Source organism: Marmota marmota, unplaced genomic scaffold (genome assembly GCF_001458135.2).
Source record: "Marmota marmota marmota unplaced genomic scaffold, marMar, whole genome shotgun sequence".
NCBI classification, from domain to species: domain Eukaryota; kingdom Metazoa; phylum Chordata; class Mammalia; order Rodentia; family Sciuridae; genus Marmota; species Marmota marmota.
In genome coordinates this window covers 17,165,716-17,173,878 of record NW_026000026.1, presented here as the reverse complement: position 1 = coordinate 17,173,878, position 8,163 = coordinate 17,165,716, and the positions used below count along the sequence as shown (strand labels likewise).

The following is an 8,163-nucleotide window of genomic DNA, read 5'->3' as shown; positions in this document are numbered from 1 at the left end:
CACATCACCCCCACCAGGACCTTCCTACAACATGGGAGACTGCGTGGTGTCAGGATCATGGAGCTGGGCAGAACCAGACGGTCCTCAGCTAAACTGGTGCTGCTTTTAGAAGGAAGTATGGAAAGGTTCCTATTTTAAAATAAGCCTCCTGGGTGAAATCAGAAGGTCAAGGCACTGGGGCTTATTAAAGGATGATGTGGGCTGGGGATGTGGCTCAAGCGGTAGCGTGCTCGCCTGGCATGCGTGCGGCCCGGGTTCGATCCTCAGCACCACATACAAACAAAGATGTTGTGTCTGCTGAAAACTAAAAAATAAATATTAAAAATTCTCTCTCTCTCTCTTAAAAAAAAAGTGATGTGCACAACCCAGAACTGCTCATGGACATTTCTCTTTCTCCACTCAAGGGGACAGAGGATGGGTAATACGAACCCTCCAGAGCCAGGCCACAGCGACTGTCCTTTTTTTCTCCGTGGTTGGAAAGTATTCTGTGACTCAGAGAAACAGCCAGAGACCAAAGGACTGCTTGAAACTGGGCAGCACATGGCGAGGGCTGCTTTGAATTAAGGTTCTTTCTGTTTGACTGCAGTGGCTGAGGCCAGCTTCCAAGAATCCTGTCCCTAGCTTCTTAGAGGGGACTCTTGCTCTTGGTGGGGTTTGCACATGTCTTATTTTTAGCACATCTTTCTCTATGAATTTTCAAAGGTGGGATTCATTTGTTTTTTGAACGAAATGGGCTATGATTTTGCTAGATGGACCAGCTAGCCAGCCTGGGTGTGCTGGCTATTACCTGGGGATTCACTCACATCCCCAAACTATTTTGCATATGGCTCTCTCCTGCTCTGGGCTTTTTAAGTATAATCTATAGATTATACAACAGGGCTTCCCTCACTTGGCTTCTGCTTTATTATGGCCAATGAGAGAAGAACAGAGGGCTTGAAGGGAGAGATCTGGGTACTTTCTCCCATTTCCTCTCTCCAAGCAAAGGTGCTGTGTCTGGCTGCAGCTGTGACTTCCCATGTCCACTGCTTGATGGGTGACCCCACCTCTCTTGTGTCCATTCTCACTGGGCTTAGCTATTACCATACCTATACCCTCCCTGTTTCTTCGGGCCTGCCATGGTAAGAGTCTAGTTCTTGTTAGATTCTGGGTGTCTTCCCATCCTTTCTACCTCTTTTTTTAAATTTAAATTAAGTTGAAATTCTTATAACATACAATTAACCATTTTAAAGTGTATGATTCAGTGGCATTTGGCACATTCACAATTTTGTGCAACACACAACAGACAACCTTATCATACCAGAAGAATATCCATGAAGAACATCAATTAAATACTCACTTCTCACCCACCCCCCAACCTTTGGCACCCATGAATCTGCTTTCCATCTTTGTAGGTTTGGCTATTTTGGGTATTTCATATAAAAGGAATCTATCATATGTGTCCTTTGGAGTCTGGCTTCTTTAACTTAGTACAATGTTTTTGAGGTTCATCCAAGTGGTAGCATGTATTAACACTTCATTCATTTTTATGGTTGAATAATGTTCCATTGTATTGATACACCACAGTCTTCTTAATTCTAAACTCTGTAGGCTGGCGGTTCTCAAAATGTGGTCTTTAGACCAGCAGCAATAGCATCCTCTGGGAATGTGCTGGAAATGCAAATTCCCAGGTGCACCCACTCCATCAAACTCTGGAGAGTGAGACCTAGCAATCTGGTTTTTAATGGGCTCCTTAAGCAGGGTTCTGATGTCTGCTCAACTATGAGGTCTACTGTCTTTTGACTATGGTCTCCTCATTTGAAGAAGCTGGGATGAATTTATTTCCTCTTTGGACCCTAATTAATACATCTCCAGCTGGGACCATGGCATCTGTTGCTTGTGGGTTTGGTTGTGGGTACATCCTGAGCAGGCCAGTGGGATCTCAACAACCTTAGTTCTAGAAGTAGATATAAAGCTCATGATCTAAACATCATTCCCCAGTGGGACAATGTGCTAGAAGTCCGGAGTGAAACTTGCCATATAGCACATCATTTATTAGCTGCCTTCCCTTTCCTATTGACTCCTCCACTCCACAAGTGGTGTTTTCCATAGCCACTCCTCATTCTCCAGGCCCCAAGCCTCCTAAATAAACTACTTGAACTTGAATCCTTATCTCAGGATCATCTTCTGGAGGATCTCAACTTAATTAGCCATCCTAAAAGATGGCCGGGATAGATACAAGTAAGAGATTTTTGGACTTAGATCACTGTTATGCTATTACAGCTTTGAACCCATCAAAGATGAAGATTGCCTTGGGAGTAATGTAGGTTAACAGTGGACTTTGTTCCTATTAAATAACAGTCTGCTTCCAGTTACTTGGTGCCCCTGCTTGGGATGTATGTCTAACTTTGCTTGTTCTAGGTTGCTACCATAGTAACAAGAGTAATTAACCTTAATTTCTTGTCTCTCTGCCTTTCTCTTTCTCTGGGTATCACCACTCTTCTCGCCCTATTCCAGTTCATTCTGGATTTGCTTTGAAGTATTTCAGGGAAACAGCCAGAACTCTTGTCTACATTCATCTGTACACTGATAATATCTTTCCCCTGTTTTTTCAGGTGCATTTTCTTTTTTTTTTTTGGTGATAAAGCACATGCATGTTAGAGTAGAGACATTTAAACAGGGTTTGGCAATTAGAAAACACAGAAGTGACATCAACTGGGCCAGTGTTTGGTCCCCCTTTGTCAACTCAGAACATCTGTTTGGCCAACGGGGGCACCTTAGTTTATTGCTGTCATTAGGAGCTGTCAGTCAGAGGAACTGAAACCTGCGTTTCCCACTGAGGTGTTGAATATTAATAACTTACACTTCCTATCAAGGGCTCAGTTCTAATTCACATTTTTTTTTTTTAAAGAAGAAGTTCTCAGTTTCTGTTCATAGTACGTACTGGATTCTAGAAGTCATGTAAAAGGCAAAAGACTAATCCATTTGGAAAGATATTTTCTCACCAAAAAGAAATAGAATTGATAAATGTAGCAGGTTCTTGTGATACTCTGTGCCATATCCCATCAGTCTATTTGGTTTCAAAACCTTACGGGTGGACAGTTTTGTATAACTTAGTGTGTCCCACATCAAGGTTGTGCTTTGACATATCTTTTTGTTGTTTTCCCAAAGCTTCATAAGTCTTTTCATCCTTGATAGGCACAACTAAGAAATCAGCACCCTAGATACCATTCTCAAGCAATAGGTTATTGAATGCCTCAGACTCTTTGTGTTCCAGTATGACAATTTTGAGACATACTCTAAGTAGCTCCTTGAGGGCCCCCAAAGGAGTTGGGTATTATTAGGAAGTATTGGCTCACAGGATTATGGAGGCTGAGAAGTCCTGCCATCTGCAAGCAGGAAGCTCAGGAAAGCTGGTAATATAGATCTACTCCATGCCCTTAGGCTGGAGAATAGGGAGACCAATGATATAGACCCTGGTCTGAGTCTAATGGCCCAAGAAACAGGAATGCTGATGTCCAACAGCAAGAAAGTTTAGATAGATCACCTGAAGTAGAGAGAGCAAATGTTCTCTTTGTCCTTTTTTGTTCTATCTGGGACCTCAACAGATTTGATGATGCCCACACACAATGGTAGGGGCAGATTTTCTATACTTAGCCTACTGATTCAAATGTTCCTGTCTTCCCAGAACACCCTCACAGACACACCAAGAAATACAGCTACCTGGGCTTCCCTTAGCCCAGTCAAGTTGACACACAAAATTAACCATCACAGACATGATCCCTGTTATAGAGAAGTTTGAAGTCTCATGGGGATTGATGAACACAGAGAAAGGTAATTTAAGTACACCCTGACAAGTTCGTGGAAATAGAGTAATTAAGGCAGGTTGGGGTGATGGGCATATTTTGGGCAGAGAGCCCAGACTGCAGCACGTAAGTTGTGGTAAACATCATCGGAGACCAGATCTGAAGGTTTATAAGAGTTAGACACAAAGGAGAAAAAGGAACTACCTGTTGTTCTTAGGATTCTTAGCATCTTAGGACCTTGGAGGTTAGTCTGTCCAACCTTCACTTGTGGTTTGGCTCTTCTCTAAAGAATCCTTGCAAGGTAATCATCCTATCTCTGGCTAGCTATCGTTACATCTTGTGATTTTATGCCCCTGACTGGGATGCATAGTGAGGTGGGAACGCTTCCTTGTGGACTGCAGTTTTACCTAAGCTTTTCTGTTTCTTCCATCACTAAGCAGCCTTCACATTAGGTCTGGCACTTTGCAATTTCCTCTCCAAATTAACACCCACCTCCTTTTGTTAGCTGCTCATCAAATGTCATTTTGCAATCCTGTCAATTCTTCCTTCCAAATATCGCTTGAATCTGATCTCTTCCCTTCACCTTGATAATCAATTAACAGAGAAAATGAGACAGAGAGCCATGTGGCAATTCAGTAAAAATAGAGCTATTTTACCTCCCTTTTCACTGGCCTAGACAACTGCGGCAGTCTCCTAGCTGGTCTCCCTGTGTCCCTTTCACCCTTCCCACTTAATTCTCACTGTTAGCCGAGAGATCCTCCCAAGATGAAAACATGACCAGGCCATTTCCCTGTTTAATGGCATTCAACAGATTCTCAGTGATCTTCACATAAAGGACACACATGCTTATCATGCCCCTAAGGTTTACAGTGTCCCTCCCTTTCCCGTCACAGTCCTTGGTGCTGGCGTGCTAGCTGTGTAGAAAGGGAGGGACACTGTAGAAAGGGTCCCAGGTCTTCATGTAGGTGGGTTCCTCCTCCTGGAATGTGTTCCTCTGATCTAGCTGGGTAAGTTCTGCTCACTTCTCAGCTCTGAGTTCAGGAGTAACTTCCTCTGAGAGGCCTTCACTGAAGGACATAGAGTCACCTCTATAGGATGGGTCAGTGGTAGAGGTTATTCACCTTGCCCTCCCCTCCCCCACTTCCTTCCTTCCTCCTTCCTCCTCCTTTCCCTTCCTCTTATAAATAAATAGTGCACACAGTAAATGGGGCCCATTTTAAGTATACAGACATTTGAGTGATGTTATAAAACATCTCCAGCATCCCAAAGACTTCCATATATATATATAAATTTCTCAGAAGTAACTTTTACTCTGACTTCTATTACTATAGATCATTGTTGCCTGTTTTTGAACTTCATATAATGGAACTGTGCAGTACTCACTTTTAGTATTTGGCTCCTTGCACCCATCTATGTTGGTGAATGTGGCAGCAGCTCATTCCTTTTCCTTTCCTGGGTGCCATTTCACTGTGCGATGAACTCTATGAATATAACCATAATTTTCAAAAGCTCTATTTGATTCTTAATTGACACATAGTTCTGGTGTTCAATAATAATTTTTTAATCCATTCTCCTCTTAAGATGAACTTCAGTTGCTTTTGTCTATTATGAGTATTTCTGTCATGGACATTAGTATACTTGTCTTTTGCTGAATATATGCATTTTTTATTATACTGTGAGATTTTATTATTTTTTTCCAAAAGATTTGCTGCCTCGTCTTTCTGGGATCTTTCTCAGTAGACCTCTCCTTGCAGAAGGATTTTCATTTCCACCCAACTGCTGTAAGGCTGGCCTTGTGACTTGCTTTGTGTAGTAAAATATGGTAGAAAGAATGCATACTATCTCTAATCAGAGGCTCCAAGAATCATTGTATGGTTCTGCCATTGTGTTTTTCCTCTGACATGTGATCAGCTTAGAGTATGTTCTGTTCTGGGTCCTAGACTAAAGAGAATGTGGAGTAGAGACACAGAAGACTTGGTTATGAGCAATTGGAATTTAGGGATTGTTTGTTACCACAGCAAAACATTGTCTAAGTTGACTGATATAATGCTTTTCCTTGTTCTTCCATAACACCTTCTAATTCCCTGTCATGAAATGGCACAAATTCCAACAAAACATTGTTTAACTTTCTTCCTACCATACCCCAACTTGGGTGGATACTCTATGTTTTGATTCATTGTTGTAGAGCCAGAAAGCATCAAGTTTTGAAGCAAGCATCCGAGTACTTTGATGTACAAATAATAGGTTTTTAGTACACATTTATTAATTTTTAACCTTTTGTTGATAGAAAAGTCAGTTCTTCTAGATGTGTCCCCATGGTAGATAGCCCAGAAAGCAGTACCAGTTCCCTGTCTTTAAATTTGGACAATTTGATTCTAATGTATATTGGTGTAAGTCTCTTTGGATTCATCTTGTTCTGTGTCCTTTGTATGGAGAACCAAGTATAGACTGATTAGTAAAGAGAAGGTGGCTCTAAATCTCCTTTCCTGTGGCTCAAGGAAATGATGTGGCTAATGATGTGGCTCAAGGTGACTTTAGCCTGTTTTGTAGTGACTTTCTACCATTGACCCATGTTGAATTTACTGTGACTGTAATTCTTTCTTTTTTCTTCAATTTTTTTTTTTAAGTTTAGAAGGACACAGTATCTTTATTTATTTATTTATTTATTTATTTATGGTGCTGAGAATTAAACCCTGCTGCTAAGCCAGTTTCCTCATCCTGTATTGGTACCCTGGTGAACTTACTGATCATCGTATTCCCAATAGCCCACTCTCTCACCTTTCCCTGGAGTCTGAGTTTACTGGTTTATTCATTTATTGTAACCGTGCCTTCCTCACTGTTTCTCATTTCCCATATCTGATTGTTCTATCTCACCCTGTCCTCCAGCAACACCAAATTACTCTATTTCAAATCTTATCGCAGGCCTCTGTTCACTTCTGATTGACATGGGCATTTATCAGTTTCCATCAAATTGAACTCCATTGTGCTGAAGTAAAAAGGTGCCAGAAGAAGAAATGGCCTAGTCAAAAATGAGCACTTGCAATTTTAAGCAAATGCCATTGTAACTTTCAATTTAGGAATTACGCTTGAAGATTCTGTATTTTCTTGTTGATTTGAAGATGTTCTTTATATATTCTGTGCATTAACTCTTAGCTTGTCGTATGCGTCATAAACAGTTTCAGTTTTCCTCATTTGTCTTGTCATTTTGTTTAGAGTATCTTTGTTTTATACAGAAAGTTTTAATTTTGTCAATCACTCTTTTATGGTTTGTGCTTTTTAATCTCTTGCTTAAGCAATCCTTCCCAATTGTGATTTACAGAGTGTACATTTTCTTCTAAAATTATTTTTCACGTTTAGATCTCTAATTCATCACATTTTCAATTATATGTGGCTTCAGTTACTATAGCTGAAGAATATCTTTCCTATCTTTTAAGGTAAATCTCTCTTGCTTGTTTTTCTTTTTCAGAATAGTCTCAGTTATCCTTGAATTTTTGCTTTTATATGTGAATTTTGGAATTAGCATGAGTTGTATGAAAATTCAATTTGGATTTTGATTGGAATCATATGGAATTTAAAAATTAATGTGTAGAGAATTTGCATCCTTGCTATAAATCTTCCGTTCTACGCACAGTATAATTTAACATTTATACAGGTCTTCAAAAGTGTTTGAATAATGTTTGTAATTTTCTTCATAAAGTCTCATGCTTCTTAACTTGTAGAATTATTTCTGGTTGTCATATTTTTTTGATTAATATGAATAGTTTTAAAAATTCTCCATACATGTTCTACACTTGATCTTAGCCAAAAGGCTGAGAAGCGATTCCAAACATTTTCTAATTGGCTATATTTTGTACATAAAAATAACTGCTGGGATTTTTCAAATGTTGAACTTAAATCACGTAATTCAACTAAAGTATCTCATTTGTTCTAATAGTTTTCACATTCCCTGGGATTCCAGGGTAGCAATCATATTCCAGGCAAATAATGACAATTTTTCCTTTTAATTTTGCAGTCCTTCGTCCCACATATTCCTTTTCCCCCTATTGAATTGGTGAGGATCTTTAAGAGAACAGAAGGGGCAATAATGCATTTGAGTGTTATTTCTAATTTTAACAGAAATTGTCTTGAAGTTTAACCCCAAAGTACAGATGGTCTTCAATTTATGAGGGTTTGACTTGTGATTTTTTTTTTAATTTTTTGACTTTTTGATGGTGCAAAAGCAGTATGTACAGTAGTGACTGTACTTTGAATTTTGAGGAGTGACCTTTTCCTGGGCTAGAGATAGGTGCTTATAGTACGCTGGGTAGCGGCAGTGAGCCACAGTTCCCAGTCAGCCATGTTGAACTTTTGCAGTTGGCTGTGTTGCCCTGTTGTGGTGTTC

General features: G+C 40.0%; 1 pseudogene; it reads right to left on the bottom strand.

Annotated features, from left to right (window-relative positions):
- Window positions 1–7,518: 7,518 nt before the first annotated feature.
- Window positions 7,519–7,603, bottom strand: LOC125619252 (annotated as a pseudogene).
- Window positions 7,604–8,163: the final 560 nt, after the last annotated feature.